The sequence below is a fragment of the Prionailurus viverrinus genome, chromosome A2, assembly GCF_022837055.1.
Source record: "Prionailurus viverrinus isolate Anna chromosome A2, UM_Priviv_1.0, whole genome shotgun sequence".
Classification (NCBI taxonomy): Eukaryota; Metazoa; Chordata; class Mammalia; order Carnivora; family Felidae; genus Prionailurus; species Prionailurus viverrinus.
Genome location: NC_062562.1, coordinates 2,589,806 through 2,610,097, shown reverse-complemented (window position 1 = coordinate 2,610,097; position 20,292 = coordinate 2,589,806). Strand labels below are relative to the sequence as shown.

The 20,292-nt window shown below is 58.9% G+C and overlaps 1 protein-coding gene across 9 annotated transcripts in view; it reads right to left on the bottom strand.

Moving 5' to 3' along the window:
* The window catches only part of KDM4B (lysine demethylase 4B), a 135,000-nt gene extending 117,699 nt beyond the window's left edge, over positions 1–17,301 (bottom strand). For 8 of the 9 annotated variants that reach the window (XR_007145812.1, XM_047827693.1, XM_047827725.1 and 5 more), the window contains exon 1: positions 17,178–17,301. The gene's annotated coding sequence lies outside the window, so the exon portion shown is untranslated. The remainder of the gene's footprint in view (positions 1–17,177) is intronic. The other variant, XM_047827720.1, reaches the window with a different exon arrangement.
* Positions 17,302–20,292: the final 2,991 nt, after the last annotated feature.

Below are 20,292 nucleotides of genomic sequence, written 5' to 3'. Positions count from 1 at the left end.
CACGGACCGTGAGATCGTGACCTGGCTGAAGTCGGACGCTTAACCGACTGCGCCACCCAGGCGCCCCTTTAATGTTTATTTTTGAGAGAAAGAGACACAGATCATGAGCAGAGGAGAGGCAGAGAAGGGGAGAAGACACAGAATCAAAAGCAGGCTCCAGGCTCTGAGCTGTCAGCACAGAGCCTGGAGTGGGGCTCGAACCCATGAACAGTAAGATCATGACCTGACCCGAAGTCGGATGCTTAACTGACTGAGCCACCCGGGTGCCCCAAGTTTATTTATTTAAGAGAGACAAGAGAGAGCATGAATGGGGGGGGGGGGGGTGAGGGGGTGGGTGGGGCAGAGCGGGAGACAGAATCTTAAGCAGGCTCTGAGCTGTCAGCACAGATCCCGACATGGGGCTTGAACTCCCAGACTGAGACATCATGACCTGATCCAAAGTCAGATGCTTAACCGACTGAGCCACCCAGGCACCCCCTAAAAATCATACTGTGAAATAACCGATCGGTAAGAGAAGAAATCACAAGCGAAACTAGAAAATACTTTGAGGTTAATGAAAATTAAGTCACGATAAACCAAAACTTACAGGATGCAGTGAAGCAAAACTTAGAGGGACTTCACAGCTGCCTATGTTGAAAGAAGACAGCTCGCAAATCAATAATCTAAACTTCTACCCGAAGGCACTGGAGAGAGAGCAAACTAAATCCAAAGCAATCAATAAGAAGGAAATAATAAAGACCAGAGCAGAAATTAACAGAATAAAAGAAAACCAACCGAAGCCAAGAGTCATTTGCATGAAAAGATCAACAAAACTAATAAGTCCCTAGGTAGACCGATCAAAGAAAAGAAGGGAGGAAAGATTCAGGCTGCTAAAATCAGGAATGCAAGACACTACCACTACGCACCTTATAGAAATACAGAGGATTATAAAATGACGCAAGGATACCGAGCAATAAAAAGCGAAGAGCGACTGATACGGCCGACAAACTAGACGGAGGGACTACAAGCGAACGAAGCCAATCCCCGAAGGCTACGCGTGGGGTCTGATTCCGTAACATCCTCAAAACGACTAGATTATAGAGAACAGAGTGGTTGCGGGGACCTGGGGGCGGGAGCGGCCGGTCACCCTGAGGGGGAAGCACAAGGAAACTCGCCCGTGTTGACGGGGCAGCTGCGTGTCTCGAGTGCGAGGGGGGGCGACGCCACAAAGACACGCCAGCAGGTGAGCGCAAGGATGCCCGGGAAGGCCGGCGATGCTCTGTGCCAACGTCAACCTCCCAGCCTTGATGGCGGACTGCGGTTACGTGAGACGTCACCACTGGGGGAAGACGGGTGAGGAGCACACGGGACCTGACCTCTTTGTGCTATTTCTGCAACTTCTTGGGAGTCTGCAATTCTCGGACAATACGCAGTTTAAAAAGGTAACGTGGGGGATATTTCACCGTGGAGGTGAGGAAGGGTAGACCGTTATGCGGACTGATGCTTTGGGGGCCGGGTGATGGGTACACACAGGTTCTTCACCCTACCCTGTCTCCCTCTGTGTGTGCTCCATCCAAGTCTCCACAATAAAAAGCTTACAAAGATTGAATAAACGGAACCATCCAGACTTACAAACACCCTTCAAGCGTTCCCATCAAGACCGCAGGCCCTCTGGTCTCCTATGCACCCCGCGACAACGGCCAGAGAGGCGACCAGGGCTGCCCCGGTGTCTTCCCATCACAGACCCTAACGAGACAGGGGGCGGTCCGAGTGCCACCTGGAATGATGACAGCATTCCAAACAGCATCTGAGATTTGCCTAAAAGCACAATCTCTAAAACTGAGCCCTGCCCGGCGCCAGGAGCTGGCTTCCCATACAGAATTTCTCCTTCAGCTGCCGCGAAGTCCCGCGGGGACCGACCCACCCCCAAGCCCTCATTCCAGAGCGGAAAGCTGAACGGCTGAGATCGGGGATTCCTGCAAATCCTCAGGAGACCAGATTTCGACGTCCTCACTTCCAGGTGAAAACGATCGGCTCCGACACCAAGGTCCGGACTCTGTAAACGAGAACGTTTAAAAGGGAGAACAACTGGGGCGCCCGGGTGGCTCGGCGGGTCAAGCGACGGTGTGGGCTCAGGTCAGGATCTCACGGTTTGTGAGCCCGAGCCCCGTGCTGGGCTCTGCACAGACCGCACGGAGCCTGCTTGGGCTTCTCTCTCCCTGTCTCTCTGCCCGTCCCCCCCCCCTCCCCAAATAAATACACAAACAAACAACCAAAATAAGGAGAAGAGTAAAGGCAAGGAAGACTGGCTGACGCAACCAACAGGGTGAGCTCACATGGCCCCACCTTGCCCGGCCGTCCTAGGAGAAGCAAGAACGAGCATCCCCCAGTACCTTCCACACTGGGCCCAGCATCCAGAGACAGGCCCCCTCGCGGAGAACCGTGCCAATCGCCCACGTTCCAACTTCTCCAATCACGACAACGCTCTCAGGTTGTCAACCTAGCACCGTTGGAAGCATGCAAGGAAGAGGGGGCTCAGAGAGGTTGAGCAACTTGCCCCAGGTCACAGAGCTGGGAGGAGTGGTGGGGCCCGGGTTTGAAACCAACCATTCCAACCTGGGAGTCAGCACTGGCTCGTCTTTCCCACACATACGATCCCCCAAGTCCAGCCCTGCTGGCCCCCAGCCCAGACCACCTTCTTCTGAGCCACCGTCATGACCGGCCTGGATGACAGCCGAAGAGAGCCCCCAGTCTGTACTCCCACCACCGAAGGGGTCTCTGCAAACACATAAATCTCTTATTTCATCATCACCTCCCCAGGCTTCTCCCTGCCTGGAACGGGGTCCGGCTCACCGCAGCCTAAGCGACAGAGCCACTCGCTCTGGCCTCTGCGAACCCCAGCCTTACCGGTCTCCCGCCAGCTCATCACGCTCCAGCTACACGGGATGCCTCCCAATCCTCAAACGTGCCAAGCTCACCTCCGCCTCGGGGCCTTTGCACGTACTATTTGTTCTTCCACTTGGAACTTCTTGTTCCAGGTGTCCTCGTGGTTGGCACCTCCTCGTCATTCAGATCTCTGCCCAAGTGTCGTCTCCTGGGAGAGGATTCCTGTCCACCCCTTGTTTTCCCGGTCACAGGGCTCCCTCACTTCAGCACCCAGGGGCTACTTAGCACCTCGCCTGGCACCTTACGCTTGGAGATGTCTAATGCTGGGCTCCCAGGCCAGCAGGGCTGTGGTGAGACTCTGTTTTCTTCCACAAAGTGGGGGCTGGTAGAGTCTGCTGGTCGTAAACCCCAAAGTTCCCACGTGGCGGCCAGGGATAAGAGTCCCTGTGCCAAGCACTTTTTTTTTGTTTTGTTTTGGAATGATTATTTTTGAGAGAGAGAACACTAGCTGGGGGAAGAGACAGAGAGGGCAGAGAGAGAATCCCAAGCAGGCCCTGTGCCATCAGCGCAGAGCCCGATGTGGGACTCAAACCCACGACTGCGAGATCATGCCCTGAGCCGAAACCAAGAGCTGGACGCTTAACCGACTGAGCCACCCAGGCGCCCCCAAGCGCTTATTAACGGACATCGCCCCGGTTGCGGCTTGCCGTCCCCTGGCGAGGGGAGCATGCGAGGCTGCCGAGGCCCAGAGAGGCTGTGCTGTTCGCCCCAGGTCAGTGGCAGAGCAGATTTGGGAGCTGGGGTCCCATTCTCAGTGCTGGCTCCACACTCAAACCAAGTCGTGAGGACGAGCTGCTGATCCCCCCAAAAATCCCCCAGAGAGGTCTTCCCGAGCCCTTGTACGTGGAGGCAGCTCCGGGAGCCCTGCCCGGCCCCCCACCCCCACCCCTGTCCAGGCCAGCCTCACCGGAGGGCCAAGCAAGGGAGTGTGTGCACCTCAGGGCGCAAGGCCAGCATTTAAGGCACCAATCAGAGCCGGGGAGCCTTTGATATCTCGGGGCTGTTCCGCATCCGGGGTGGAAATCCCAAACGCAGACACACGGAGGCAAAGAGCAGAGGGTTCTGCCAGTTTCCAGAGAACCCCCGGCAGGCCCCACTGGCGCTCTCGCCGGCGAGGGGGAGCGCGGGGCTCTATCAGGCCCGGTTCACCCGAGCAGCCCAGGGGCCTGGGGCACCCCCGTCCTCTGGAGCGCCCACTCCGACCTCCCGTCTCCCCGGCGCCGGGGGCCAGGCCCCCGCCCCATCCTGACCACGCTGAGCTCCAGGCCTCCCGGGCAATCAGGCTGTGTGACAGGACCCCTGCCTGCCGGTCACAGGGCCACGTGGCCAGTCCCCAACCAGGGATCCTTGCCTCCCCAGCTACCGCATCGGCCCTCAGGGCAAGGAGCACGTCCCATCGCCCCCAAACCGACCGCTGGACCCCAGGAGCACACAGACGGACCCTCGCCGAGTCCACACTGACTGAACACACGTGAGATGCTCACAGGAACGCAGAAGGCCTTTCCTGGTTTGGTTTCGTCTCACCGGCACTGCCGATTTTTATATCGTGAGGGTAAGTTACGTTGGTAATGAAGACCCGTCCAGGAGGCTCGTGAGGGAAGCAGCCATCGTGACTTGGCTGACCCCAGAGTCTCCAGACCTTCTTCTGGCTGAAGGCCAAGTTAATTAACACGCAGAGAGCTGGGACTTCAAGGACCAGGTGCTGGAACCCCGAGGCGGCAGCTCCCGGAAGCGGGTGTCACAGCGGCCGCGCCAAGGACGCCTGAGCCAGGGCGGCCGAGGGGCACAATACCCAACGCAGGGCTTTTCACACTCAGAGCTGGTCTGCAAAAGCCACAGGCTCACCCCGGACCCGCCCGCAGGCCCGAGCGGCACCAGCCGGCCCAAGACACCGGTTCTCCAGGCGGGCGGCTCCAAGTTCACAAAACCCCAGGTTCACCGGAGGAGAACACCCAATGAGGCATGTGGAACAGGCCACGGGACTCCGAGTTCTGGCCTGGCTGACTCGGGTCCAGCCTCCCCGGGGAACAGCGCCCATGCTTCCTGGCCCGTAAATCCCTGGCCAAACCCGCCCACCTGCCCCATTCAAAGAAAGAAGCTCCAGAGGGAGGAAAGGCAAACCGATTTTCAAGGTGCCTTCGAATAACCTCGATTGTTTCTTCTTTCCCAGCACAAATACAGAACAGAGGTGTAAAAACCACGGGCAATTCTGGAACGGAAAGTGGCTTTAGAAACCCCTGTAACAGGGGCGTCTGGGGGACTCAGTCGGTTAAGCGTCCGACTTCGGCTCAGGTCATGATCTCGCAATTCACGAGTTCGAGCCCCGCGTCGGGCTCTGTGCTGACAGCTCGGAGCCGGGAGCCCGCTTCCGATTCTGTGTCTCCCTCTCTCTCTCTCTGCCCCTCCCCACTCCTGCTCACACTCTGTCTCGGTCTCAAAAATAAACACACTTTTGGGGCGCCTGGGTGGCGCAGTCGGTTAAGCGTCCGACTTCAGCCAGGTCACGATCTCGCGGTCCATGAGTTCGAGCCCCGCGTGGGGCTCTGGGCTGATGGCTCAGAGCCTGCAGCCTGTTTCCGATTCTGTGTCTCCCTCTCTCTGCCCCTCCCCCGTTCATGCTCTGTCTCGCTCTGTCCCAAAAATAAATAAAAAACGTTGAAAAAAAAATTTTTTTTAAAAGAAAAAAAAAATTTAAAAATAAACACACTTTTAAAAAAAGAAACTTCTGTTCCAACACCTTGATTCACAGCAAGGAAAGACAGCAGCAGAAGCCCAGACAAAAACTGTCACTGTGATCCACTGAAGGCTCACCCTGGACCAGGTGTGCCTGAAATCGGGACATTTGGGGCCGTCCTCGGCACTGTGGGACACTGAGCAGCATCCCGGATGTCAAGAGCACCCCCACTCACGATGACCACGGAAGTCACCAGGTGCCACCCAGCGTCCCCTGGGAGCACAGCGGCCCCTGGGGTGGGAACTATCTCCCTAATGGATTTTCACGTATTGACTGCGCGCATCTCAGCTCCCTGGAAGCGGAGACTTCCCCTGTCATCCCCGTTTTGGAGATAAGGGCAGAGACGGAAAACAGAGGTAGGAGCTCAGGTGCGTGGGGAACAAGCCTCCAGCCGTCCGTCCCCCTCGGCCATCCTGCCTTGAGACCTCGGGCCATTTAAGACCGGCTGCAGCTGGGGAAGGCTATTTCCAAGCCATATACTCGTACACGCGTCTCTCTCCCGGGTTTTCCCACGGCCAAAGAAGCATTCCAAGTTCCTGCAACTCCTTCCCGGAAACGTCTCGAGCTCTAAGTTCACAGCCCCCCGGCATGGCCAGCATCCATGCCGCAAACGCACAGCCCCGGGCTTAGCCTCCAGGACTCATCAGCCTTCACAGCTGGTACGAGGTTCGACGCTCCCGTCAAAGATGAAACGTATTGCAAGGTGCACGGGTGGGATCGGGACCCCAGCCCTGGAGCCCAACACCCCAGAGGGAGGGGCAGCACCGCAGGCGGGGACTTCAGCTTTTTCCACTTCCCCACAGCACCCCAATACAGGGCCCTCCGGGGGTCAGCCCCTGCCCTCCCCGAGGCAGGCTGTCCTGACCTCCTCCTCCTCCAAATGCTGGCTTGAATCCTACCTCCGTGAAAGGCTCAGGACCTCCCCTGGACTCTCCCCCAAGGGCTCTCCCTTGGCCGCACCCCGCCTGCAGTGGGTCAACGCCCTCCCCTCTCGCCCCTCGGTGGCCAGAGCTGGTTTGTGTTGGATCTGTCTCGTGTCTCCAGCTAGAGGCGGATAGCTCCAGAAATTCTGATGGCCCAGGAAGGGGGACAGGAACGGGAGGCGGATGGAAGGGGCCAGTCTCCGCTAAGCGCCAGGCACCCCCACGGCCGGCTCAGCCCGTCCAGGGCCTGGGGTCCCTCCCCAAGGACCGGCCTGGGGGTGGGGGGGACAGCATGGAGTGTGAAATACACAAAGCATGTTGGAGACTCAGTACCAATAAAACAAAAACCAAAGGAGTGTAAGACAACTCGGGGACTGTTTTGATGGCGATTACAGGCTGAAACGTTAACATTCGGGGCACGTCATGTTCAGCAGAAATACATTAATCAAATTAATTTCATCTGCTTTTTTTTTTTTTTTACCTTCTACTGTGGCGACGAGAAAAACTCCAGTGACACAAGGGGCTTGCTTTGCCTCTTTACCTGCCGGCACTCCCTTAGGAAAGGCGTCTGCGTCCTTGTTTCCTGCTAAGGGTGTTGTAGCCTCAGCTCCCACATTTAGGTCACTGGTCCTTTCCGAGTTAGCTTCTGTATACGGCATGAGGCGGGGACCAACTGTGTCACCAGGCACTCGGTTAGCGTCCACGCGTGGACCCGTGGGGCGTCTTCCCACGAGCGCCGCACTCGGGACACCCCGGCTCATCCGTATCCTCTGCCAGAGGGACGGAAAGTCACCCACACACGGGCACGTGTCCTGTGCCCACAGGGAAGACGCCGGCCGAGCACGCGGGGGGAGGCGGGGCTGTCGGCACACCCCTCGTGGCCCTCAGCCCTCCCTGATCTGCCCAGATGCATCTCTGACTCACCGGGTATGGGGGTGCCACTACCCCTCGGGGGCAAGGGGGCATCCGCTTACCTCTTTAACCACGCGGGGTAGGGGACACCCGGGCAGGAGCCGTGGCCCGCGTGCAACTCCATAGCTGGTGGGCTTCACGGGGCTCTGTGAGGGCTGCGGGGACGCTCCAAACCCAGTGACTGCCATCTAAGAGACAACTCCCAACCCCGGCAGGGCTGGGGCCAGGCAGTCCGGGAAAGGGAAGCGGCCCAAGGAGGCAGCTCACTTTTAAAAGGCACTGGCCGGGGGCACCTGGGTGGCTCAGTCGGTTGAGCGCCCGACTTCGGCTCAGGTCATGATCTCACAGTTCGTGGGTTCGAGCCCCGCATCGGGCTCTGTGCTGACAGCTCGGAGCCTGGAGTCTGCTTCGGATTCTGTGTCTCCCTCTCTCTCTGCCCCTCCCCAGCCTGTGCTCTGTCTATCTCAAAAATAAGTAAATAAACCTTTAAAAAATAAATAAAGGAAGCTCTCCAGGAGGCCCACTCAGGCCCTGGACGACACACGGCCAACCGCGTCAGCAGGAACCAGGACACCCGTTCCTGACTCAGGCCATGGAGGATTCCAGGCAGGGAGGTCCTAGACCTACTGACCAGGAGGTGATCCCACAGAACTCAGGATACGGACAAGCCAGGGTGGTGGGGGCCAGGGCCACACGGCTCCGTGCGGCAGACGCAGGGAGGCCCTGCTCTGCACACAGAGCTCCCGCAGGGGACCCCCTGGGCCGGCTTGGGCTGGAGGAAGAGGGCAGACAGGTGAAGACTCATCACAGAGGACAGGAGTCTGGAACCGTGCACGCAAAGGGCAGCCTGAGCACCTCCTCCGGGTGAGCTGGGTCAGCACGCCTGATGTTCTAGAACTCTCTCATCCTCCAAACCTATCCCCAGACCCACAGGCCAAGTCTCCCCACACAGATGCTCAGTGAGACAACCACACACAAAAGGTCACATTTTGTATGATTCCATTTATGTAAAACGCTCAGAACGGACACATCCACAGACAGGATGGGGGTTTGTGGCTGCCCAGGGGGCTGGGAGGCAGGGGGGAGCAACTATTTAATAGGCACCGTGTTTCCTTTAGAGATGATAATAATGTTCTGGAATTTGCTGGTTGTGATGGCCGCGCGGCTCTATAAATGCTCTAAAGCCAATGAATTGTTCCCTGAAAAGGGAGAATGTTACAGTATGTGACTATCTCCACAAAAATATATTTAAGGGGCACCTGGCCTGGCTAGGTTGGTAAAACACGCAACTCTTGGCCTTGGGGTCGTGAGTTTGAGCCCCACATTGGGCACGGAGTCTACCTGAAATACGTATATGTGTATTTATTATGTATATTGTAGATATTTTTAAAAAGCACCACAGGGCAGGAGTACTTGACGAGGGGCTGCTCTACAAATTCAGGGTCTGGGCATCACACCAGAGCCAGTTGCTGGGGAGCTGTCCCCTGGCCCTCCCTGGTGACCTGAACGGCTCTGGTCTTAGACTCTAAGATCCTTGAGGGCAGAGCTGACCGCCCCCCCTTTCTCTTAGCCCCTCGGAACTTCGGGCAAACACACCCGAGAGGTTCAGGCTTCCCTGCCTCCCCCATCTCTTCTCCCTACAGGCCCGCCAGGCCACGGCCCCCAGCGCCCCCCCCCCCCCGCCCCCCGTTCCTTGCCTGCCGGCTCGCCGTCACCCACGAGGACAAGGCTCAGCTCACGTGGTGACTCTTCTGTCACCTCCTTGGCCACCACCCAAGCCAGCAGACGCTGCCCCTGCCCCGTGCTTCCACTGGCCCGGTTTGCATGTTATCTTGGCAGCCCCGGCCCCCCGGCCCCTCTGCCTTCCGCCGTGCGCCACGACCCCTGTGGGCAGGAGACGCCGCTCATCCGGCCGCCACGAACACCCGGCCGAGCACAAGCGGGGTTGACGATACTGTCACACTCAACGGACACCGGCAGACGCCCTCAGATGGAGCCCGGGCCCCCGTGGCTGGGACCGTGAACGCGAGCCACTGGGCAGCAGGCCAGGAGCCACGGGAGAGAGGCCTTCTGTGACTCTCGGTTTCGTACCTTCGCCTCGAGGTCGGCAGACCGCATGGCTTGGGCATTTGCAGAGGCCGCGGGACGTGTCACCGAGGCCACCGTGCCCACTCTGCCTGTGACCGTCGGCCTCGACCCGACAGCGCCCAGCGGCCGCAGCTCTCTCAGTGGTGGGTGAGCTCCGTCCGTCCGTCCGTCCGTCCATCCAAGCACCCACACTCCCTTCTGCGGGGCCCAGCGAGAGGCGCTCCCTGCGCGGAGTGGTCAGTTTCCCAGTGAACGACACTGCCGGGCCGGGGCGGGGTGGGGGGGGGGGGGGGGCTGCCTCTGGTGCAAGCAGAACACGGCAGACGGGAGCGGCCGAGACCGCTCTGTGGCTTCCACACGCGACCGCCCGGGAAGGCAGCGAGAACGGGACGCCTTCTCTTCCAGAAGGGGTCAGCTGCACTAGCCTCTCCTGACTCCCTACTCGTCCTCGGGGAGGAGGACTTGGAATAACGCGGCGAATCAAGAGTTTAAATTCCAGGGGCTTTACTCACACGCAAGCGAGACACGAGCAATCCTCTCAACTCGTGACCAAGATAATCAGATCCATGCAGCCCGCCGACCCGAGATAGGAAGCCCACTGTGCCGAGGGCCGACGCTGACACATGGGATTTTGACAGAAACAGGGGCGGGGGTGGGGGTGGGGAGGGGGTAGACAGCGGGTATCTGATTCGAAGGGGCCAGCGGCAACATGATGGAATCTTCCGGTCAGGCGGCCCGGCCACGGTCGCGCTCATTGGAGACCACACCAGCCGGCTCCCAGGCCGCCGTCTGAGCTGCCCAGAAACGCCGGGGCGTGCGGCCCATCTCCAACCCCGCTTAGGGGCCGGGGATCCCGGGCCCACCCCTGTCGTCACACCGTCACGGCGCCTGCTGGTGGCTGCGGGCTGGCTCTCGGTCAAACGGGGCCTCGGGGATCCAGCCCCTGGCTTCTCCCGCACAAAGCACGGCTCCAGATGCACCGCCGGCTCGTCTTACACGCATCGTCTCTCTCCACGTCCTCTCCCTGGAGCCCGGAGCGAGCGGCCACGAAGCCACAAAGGCGGGCCCACCTCCGCCCCTACCTGCCCGGAAGGCGCCACCCTCTGGGGCGAGAGTCTGGACCGCCCCGCCCAGAGATCCCCTCCTCGCCACTCGCCGTACAGGCCCTTCTGAGAAATGCAACTGGGATCACGGGCCGGCGACCAGGGCCAAACCCTACGTTAGTCCTCGTTCCGCTCTGTACCTGGGGACCCACCGGGGGGCTCGCTTTCTGACTACGCGCTCTTTCTCCCCCGAGCAAAAGCACTCGAGGCCGCCACCCCCTGGAGTCACAGCCCAGAGCCGCAGGACAGCTTTGCGCTCCTCTGCTGCTAAAAGGCACGGCCGGCCGGCCGGCCGGCCGTGGGGCCAAGGCGGCTTCACACACCCTGTCCGGCGATGCCCTCACTTTCCCCCAGCGCCCTCGCATTCCCCAGAACCGCCGACGCAGGGCAAGGAAAGAGGGGACGGAACGAAAGAAGGAAGGGAGAAACGGAGAGGCAGAGGGAAAAGAAAGAAAAAAAAAAAAAAAGACAGGCAACTTTGGAAAGCCAAGAAGCTCTGAGTAACCCTCTCCAGATTGTTTACTTCCATCAACTAAAGAAGGCATGACTGTAAATTAACGGTACGCTCTCTTGACAAGTCAGAACGGTCCCGGGAAGTTACCAGATCTGAGACGCTGGAGACGTCCTTGGCTCGGGAATCACACGTCAGCCGCTCTGCACACCCAGCAGCCGTGGTCGAAGAGAAAGGCAGGACAAATGCTGCCAGGCGCAGTCCCGCGCCCGACACGTGCCATCTGGCAGCCACCTGGCTGTCCGGGAGCCCCACAAAGCTCAGCGTCCACACCCGTGAAAGCCACCTCTTCGGTGAGTCCCCGTGGAGACCCTGCGGCTGGTGACGATAAAAGCCACCTCCCAGAATGCCTGGGTGGCTCAGTCGGCTACGCAGCCAACGTCGTCTCAGGTCACGATCTCACAGTTCGTGAGTTCGAGCCCCCATCGGGCCCTCCGCCGCCAGCACGGAGCCTGCTTCGGATCCTCTGTCCCCCTCTCTCTGCCTCTCCCCGACTTGGGCTCTCTCTCAAAAATAAATAAAAACTTTAAAAAACAAGAACATAAGGCGCCCAGGTGGCTCAGTCGGTTGAGCGTCCGACTTCAGCTCGGGTCGTGATCTCACTCACGGTTCGTGGGTTCGAGCCCCGCGTCAGGCTCTGGGCTGACAGCTCAGGGCCTGGAGCCTGCTTCGGATTTTGTGTCTCCCTCTCTCTCTCTCTCTCTCTGCCCTCCCCCGCTCCCTCTCTCTCTCTCTCTCCTTCTCAAAAATAATCAAAAAATTTTTAAATAAAAATTAAAATAAATAAAAAACAAAAAACAAAAACACAAAACCACCTCCCAGAACTCCACCGCCCCTTCCGACGCAGGCTTACAGATGCTTACAAAACAAAGCGATTGGGAAACGCGTCTTCCTTTTAAACCCTCAGCCTCTGCTAGACCGAAACAAACTCCTTAGGCCGAGAGGGCTCCTTCCCAATCTTCTGAGAAGATTTCTTCCCAATTTTCCGGGGTACAGTACAAAAGGGGGGAGCATGAGGTCAGACATCACAAATAGCAAAGTATTTGCCCCTGTTCACAGCTACTTTTTTTTCTTCCTTCATTTTGGGGTTGTTTTGGTGGATGAAATCGTAACATTTTCTGTATTTCTGTATTTCCAGCAGTGTTAATTTCCCTTGAAACAAACCAGGACCCCCCCTTTTTTTAATCTAGAGTGCTTCGATGTAAAAAAGATAGAAATTCGTTCATTCAACAAAAGGGCGTTCACCGAACACCCCCCCGTGTGCCAGGCTGCCCTAGGTGCTAGGGAGACACGCGGCAGCCAAGACAGATGTCATTTCTATAGCGTGGACCTCACACCCTGGCGCAGGTGTCCCCAAACCACAGCCCACAGCTCAAGCCCCGCTCACTACCTGTTTCTGCACAGCCTCCGAGCGAAGAATGGTTCTGACATTTTCAAGTGATGAGGTGAGGAAAAAAAAAAATCAAAAGAAGAAAAACAGTTCATCACATGCAAAAAGTATGTGAAATTCACAATTCTGTGACCATGAATAAAGTTTTATTGGAAAAGAGACACACTCGTTTATTTCCATACTTTGGTGCTACAATGGCAGAGCAGTGGGGACAGAGACCGGCCTGTAAAGCCAACACTATCTACTCTCTGACCCTTCACAAAAGGAGCTTCTGTCCTCTGAACGAGATGGACCATAAACACATAAACAGCTTAATATGTATTTACAGCAGGGCTAAATGCAAAGATGAAAAGGCAGGGTGGGGAGAGAGGGTGGTCGCAAGGGTGAGTTTAGGCAGTGTGGTCAGGGACGGCCTCTGAGCAGAGACCTGAGTGACAAGGAGCCAGCTGGCTAGAAGAGTGCAGGGACAGCAAGTGCAAAGGCCCTGAGGCAGGGAAGCTGGTTAGGACTGAGGCAGCAGGCACGGGAGGGGGAGGAGGAGGGCGGGGAGAAAGGACAGATCACAGAGGACAGAGCAGGGAGGCCACGGGAAAGGGTCTCGAGTTTTTTCCAGGGACAACAGGAAGCCACCAGAGGGTTCTGAGGAGAGGAAGACCGTTTTTACAGTTTCCAAAAGCTCCCTGAGGGAACAAGACTGAAAAGTGACAGACCAGATGCCACGGATGCCCTCTCTAACCAACGAGACCCTCAAAATCCAATTCGTCCAACAACAGAATCAATTCCTCAATCCACCCCGCCCTGGCCAATGGCGTGACACAAACTTTTCTTGTTAACGTCGTAGTTAAATCCATTTCGTTGTAGACCTGCAACCAGCTTATTAACAGACCCACGACTTTGGGGACATTTCTGTTCAGGAGGAGGCAAGATTAAGGACGTGAGTCACCTTCGAGTCGACTCAGAGAGAACGGTTAAGCAAAGTGACAGGAAGGGGTATGGCGGGGGGCTGGGGGGAACAGGAGAGGTGAAAGCCTGGGCAGGGCGCCCCGGGGGGCTCGTGACGGGAACAGCCCTTGAAGATCCCTGCACCATGGCGGTGGGGGGGCCTGGGGGAGCCTGTGGGTGTGCGCCTCTCCTGGAGTGGAAGCTACGGGCTGGGAAGGCCAGAGTGACAGTCGGGAAGGACCCGGACAGCCAGGCTGCGTACGGCCGGCACCGTCTACAAACATGGGCCCCTCCCTATTCAAGAACGGAGGGGAGGAGGGGGACAAAGGAAACCGGAACTTGAGGCAGATCGGGGTCACAACCAAGTATCAGGGTTAAAGGCTAAGTGACGGGCTCTCAGGGCGACTGCGTGCCCCAGGGGACATCTGTGGTTGTCACACTGGGGGTGGCTCCTGACATCAAGTGGGTGGGGCCAGGGATGCTGCTCAGCCCCCTACGGTGCCCAGGACGGTCCCATGGAGAACAATCCAGCGGAACGGTGACAGGCAGAGGGAGCCCCGGAAAGAAGCAGATGGCTGCAGCAGCAGTCAACCCAGTCCCGCTCAGAGCTCCTGGTGCCACACGAGACACTCAGTGCCTCTCATCCCCTCCGATCCCCACAATGACCTACGAGGGGCTCTCGCTGTACCCATTTTACAGATGAGAAATGCAAGGCCCAGGGAAGGAAAGTGACTGACTCCAGAGGAGGGATTTGAACCCAGGTCCCTCAGACTCAGAAGCCTCTCTGGGGACAGGAATCCGGAGACACGGCCAAGAACAGCAGGTCAGAACGGGGTCCCGGTTCGGCACTCTCCTCCGCCGCCCAGCACCCTCAGCCAGAAGCAGAGGCACGGGGGGGCGGGGCAGGAAAGAGCTGGGGCACTGAGGCGCCACAGAGCAGCCCCGGGGACAAGTCTCTGGGGCAGAACCAGGAACCCTGGCCGGCCCGGGCTGCGGGTGAGGCATGGTGGGGACCGAGGGGGTTTGCGGGGCCCTCCCAGTCGTGCCCTCTGCCAGGAGTTCATTTGTTCTCCACCCTCGCGCCCCCCCCCCCCCCCAGCTTGGTTCTTGAGCAGGCGACTGGCCCGAGGTCACACACACAGCTCTGAACCGCACACGCTTCCAGATCCCGGGGAAAAAAGCCACCCAGAAAGGCCCGTCAGCCAGCGCCTGGGTCCATCAGCACGCATCCCCTGGTGCTGCCTGTTCCTGAACCAGGCCCCACGGATGGTGGACTTCACACCCCAGGGCGCCCACCTGTCCCTTCCCCCGCTAACACTGAGGCCCCCTGAAGTTAGGAATTCTCCATAACCTGCTCCAGCGCTCAAACGTGCCCACTGTCACAGGTGTCAGATAGAACCCAGGAACAGATGGCCGAGCCCCTCCAGGGGAAGGGGGCGGGGCGCTGGAGGGCAGGGGCGAGAAACCAGCAGAGAAGGCGGCCAAACGAAATGCAGGACCAAGTACAGAGTCGCCAGGGTGGGGGAAAGGGGCATAGTGGGGGGCGGGGGGGGGGGGGGGTCGCTGTCCACCCCAGAGCCCAGAGGACTCCTGCGGGATGGCACAGGGACAGGGAAACTACAACAAAGGCCGGGCGGGTCCTAAGTGACCCGTCAGCAACACCTTTCGATTCCAGCAGTTAACATTTCCTCAGCAGCCCACCCACAAAGAGGAAAGGTTTCGAAAACGCGAGAAAATCAATCGTCCCGACACCCGTGTGTATCTATTTCGGGTCAATGGCTACACGCTCACGCGAATGGACACACAGCTCACCGGCGGGGACGGACACAGCGCCCGCGTGCATCCGCCACAACACCTGGGCGCTTGTGTGCAACCGCACCCCGGCCACCCCCTTTGCCCCCCAGCGGTGACGTCCCCCAGGGCAGGGCAGTCTGACCTGCACGGTGTCCCCAGCACAAATGGAAGAACACCGGGGTTGGCCAAGCATCCAATCAGAAACACGGAAAGAGGGCCAGCGAGTTTCAGAAAGCCTCGACTCAGACAATCACAAGTTGACTCCGCGACTTTCCCACTCTGTCCTTCAGGGTTCCAGAAAACAAACTGCAGGGAGGAGAGAGGCCATCCACGGCTCTCCCAGAGGTGGCAAGAAAAGGCTGACCAGCGAGTTGACAATCCCTCCCCAAGCCTCATAAGGAAGCTATTATTTGAGAATTAGGGGAGTCATTAGCTCTCGGATGGCACCGATAAAAGCCCGTAGAGTCGTCTAATGAGCCCGTCTTAGGGGCTTTCTGCCGCCTGGAGACAGCCACGTAAATGGTTGTGCAGAGCCGTGGGGCAGGGCACCCAAGCCTTAAATGCAATCCCAGTATCCTCAGACCCCAAGGCAGAGCCAGCACCCAACGGGACCCAAGGGAGCTTGCTGAATAAATGCCACTGGCAGAAACACACGGAAAAGAACACACACCGCGCGTGTCACGGGATTACTGGACCCCACGGATTACTGGACCCACCTTCCCGCTAGTTTCCTAACTCGGGAAACAGTTCCCCAGGTGCACCCGAATTAGGAAAACAAAAGCCTCCTCCCCCAGCCAAACAGCCGGGGACGCACCAGAGCGCAGTCCAGGCCTCCCGCACCCCCAGAGGGGGGCAGAACAATCTCGTGGAAAGCCTTCCACCGCGCCCAGGTGGACACGCACCCCACGGCACCCGGTGTCATCGCGCCCACCGCGCGCACACCCAGGCCCTCGCACGCTGCCGGGCCGGGGCCGGTCCCTTTCAGAACGAAGCCGAGCCCCAGCTCCCACGGGGAAGGGACGAGATGGGACGGCCCAACGGGGTCGCCGCGGGGAGCGACTCCACAGTCTATTTCTACGACGGGGCTCGGAGGGGGAGGCACTGAGGGGACGCGTCCGGAAGCTGCGAGGTGCATACCAAGTGGACACGGGTTTTAATTTAAAAAATCCAGACTGCACGCCTCTCTTCGGGGGCAGGTGTGGAAGCCGCGACGGCGCGGCGGGCTGCCTCGGGGCGGGGGTGGGGGGCAGCGACGGCCACGGCGGGGGGCGCCACCGGGCAGCGCCCCGGCGGCCCCACCGGGGCGCGCAGAGCGGCGGACGCGCAGGCGGGCGCTGGCCGGGGCCTGGGATCGCCGGCGCTCGCGAGCTCTCCGTCTCGGCCTCTCTCCTCATTTTGTTTAATTATCAGGATTGTTGTGAATAATAAAGAGGGGCCCAGCCGGGCAGGGCCGGGCCGGGCCGGGCCACCCACGCTGTCATCTTTTGTGCAGGGCCGGCGGGGACGCCCCGGCCCAGCCCCCGCGCGCCCCCGGCCCCGGCCCGGACGCCCCCGCCTCCCGCCCCCGGGCCCGCCATTGTCCGGCCGCGGCCGCCCCCGCCCGAGGCCCCGCCGGGCGCCCCCACCCCCCCCCCCGGGCCGGGCGGTTAACGCCCCCAACCGCCTCGCGGGCCGGGACAAAGCGCGGCGGCCGCGGCCCCAGCAGGCCGCGCCCGAGGCCTGGGCCTCGAGTCCCGGGCGCCCGCCCGCAGCCCGGGGCGCGGCGCGGGGGCGGCGGCGGCGGCGGCGGCGGCTGCGGCGGCGGCTGCGGCGGGGCCCGAGCGCCGACGCGGCGGCCGCCTCCCCGCGGGCTCACCTGAGGCGGCGCGCGCGGCCCGGTCCGGAGCAGCGGCGCGCGCTCCCCCGCCCTCGGCGTCGCACCCCCAGGCCCCGCTCGGGCCGGGCCCCGCTCGGTCGCTGGCGGCCGAGCCCTCCGCGAGCGCCCCGGGCGGGGCTTATGAGGCCGCGCGCCAGCTCCGCCCTGGCTGCCATTGGGCCCCGAGCCCACGCCCGCGCGCCCATTGGCTGTCGCTGACAGCTCCGCCCCTCCCCTCCGCCGGGCCCATCAACATCGCACGACCCGCCCCCCGCGCGCCTCGATTGGGCGGGTGCCGGCCCCGGCCTCGTCTCCCCATTGGCTGGCCGGACGGGACACGCCGGCGCCCACCCACGTGCCCGCTGACCGGCTCCGTTTTCATTGGAAGCGGCGCACGCCAGTCAAGGCAGCAGCCACCAACCCGACGGTGGCTGGGCCTCGGATTGACAAGGGCGCCTCGGGGACCGCCCAACGACCGCACCGGGGCAAGTGAGCATTGGCTTGCGGGGTGAGCCCGAGGCGCGGACTGGCTGAGGCGAATGCCAATCAGGGTCCGGGCCCCGCCCCGGTTATCAGGCTGCAACTGAGTACGTGAGACCTAGCACAACATCAGCACCAGGCCGGGGTGGCACGGCGACGGGGTTCGAGACTCGCGGCCGGAACTTGGACGAAGAGTTTCCCACTCCTTTAAATCCCGAGAGGGGAGACAGCTCCGGTGCAATCCACGTAACAAAAGAACTGGAGAAATATAAAGTCAAGCAGCAAGCGCCCCTCCTCGGCCCCCCCCAAAAGCCAAATTTATTTCCATCACAATCAACAAACCTTTGAAAACCCGCAAGGCCCTCGGGGTAGTTAGGTGCGCTTCCCCGAGTTCCCTAACACAAGACAGTCCCTAACACCAAGGTTCGAAGGTCCGCCGGGCTCCATGCCTCACTGGGACCTCTCTGGGCCTCGGTTACCCCTGTGAAGTCGCTAACGATGGTAACAGCTCCCTCCACCGCCTGCCCCTCCTCCAGGGATGTTGCAAGAATCGAGTGGGACCAGACACACAAAGGGCTTGCGTGGGTGGCTTCTCATGAGTGGGTTTACCACTGTCATTGCTGTTACCACTTGCGCAGTAGACAGCAGTGGGGCGCGCACCGAGCCGCAGGCAGGCATGCAGATCAGCCGCAGGAGTTTCTCCAGTAACATTGTAAATATTATCCACCCTGGACCCCGGGAGGTCAGGTACTTCATGCAACGCCTTCAGAGGTTACAGGCTGCCGCGCAGGGTGCAGCCGTTTCCAAGGCGGTGCTCTACACCAGAACTAGGCAGGTAACTTAGGGCACTAGGGAACTAGGCAGGGAACTTAGGGCACTGGGCGCTCTACAGGACTTTCAACCGTGTAACAGTTGAACAAGAGGTGGGTCTACATGCCCAGCCCTGGATCCATCCCCTACCCACGTTGGTGAGCAAGCTGCAGAATGGTCCAGAACTCTGTATCCAGCAACCGATGTTATGGACACAAACACAGAGACCAGTGTCGTGTGGTTTCTAAGGGCACGCATCCGTGTCAAGGCACACAGAAAGGCTGCCCTGAAATGGAGAAAAGGACACCTTTGGAGAGGGGATAGATCCGCACTGCTAAAAAGAGTAGTCAGTGGGAATGTGAATCTGTTCAGGGAGGTTTTCAATTCTCATGGGACTGTATTCATACATTCCTCGTGTAGTTTAAATTTAATTTTAAAGATGCCAAGTAGTAACTGCCCCCAAGGAACTCCCGAACCAGCGGGAAAGACAAACGCGTTTGATCATGGCAACACGGCATCCACGATGCAATAATGGAGGGGATCCCCCCCCCACTCACCACCCCCCCCCTTATTCTACTTCCAAGTTTATCCTCTAAGACCGTAAATATCAGGTGTTTGGATTTCACAGACTCTGAAATCCTTTTTTTTTTTTTTTAATTAGAGCACCTAAATAGGTTGCCAACTTTCTTATCTTGTGTAGGGAGACTTTAAAACACCACCTATTATGTAAAAATCTGAACGACTGTAGAATCCAGATGGGAGGAATATTCTGGGGTTCACCATAACTTTCTGTTTGAAAGTTTGCATAATAAAAGGTTAGGAAAAAAGCGTGATCGTTGCCATTTAATTAAAAAAGTGTCCTGTGCAAAGTAGGAAGGAAACACTCAGAATTTTCAAAGGGACAAATTCGCATGGGGATAAATCACCTGGGTTTTCTCCAAGTCTTTGCAGACAGGTGCGAATCTCAGGCAAGGCTGCTACTGGGAGCCACCCTGGATGTCTCCCTGAACAAGCCAGGGGGCCTTCTGTACCAGCCCCGGGGGGGGGGGGCGGGGGCTGAGAGAGAGGGAGACAGAATCCCAAGCAGGCTCCGCAGCATGGAGGTCACGTGGGGCTCAAACCCATGAACCAGAAGATCGTGACCTGAGCCAAAACCAAGAGTCAGACACCTGACCAACTGAGCCACCCAGGTGGCCCTGGAGGGGGCTCATTTCTAACTGGTCTTCATCTTCCCCAGAAGGGCAAGGTACAGGGCTGGGACTCCCCTCCCACACACAGGCCAGTCTAATGCATAAGTACAGATGGTTGGAAAGGCATCTCCTTTGTGTTTAAAAAAAAAAAAATTCCTTTTTAGAAGTACATTCAGAGGAGGAATCCCAACATTCCATTTCACTCCAAGTATGTATCACTGGACATCCGTGTAGATTTCACATTTTTGAACACACACACGAATATGCACACGCCAGACCACCGCTCACATCTGTTCGTTTCCTAAGGTGCTAGACAGAGTGGTAACTCGGGAAATGAACGGAAATGAAGAGAAAACCGGCACAAGGCAGTAGGTCTTTTGACTTTTTTTTTTTTTTCCGCATATACCCAGTTTTCAAATGTTCCAAAGGGATCACGAGCCGATTTTATAACCCAGGGTAGAATAAAAGAAGGGAGGTTTACGTTAAAAATTCAGCTAGGGATGCCTGGGTGGCCCGGTCCGTAAAGCATCGGACTCCGTTTCCGCTCAGGTCATGATCTCGCAGTTCGTGGGTTTGAGCCCCAACATCGGGCTCTGTGCGGACAGCTCAGAGCCTGCCTGGGATTCTCTCTCTCT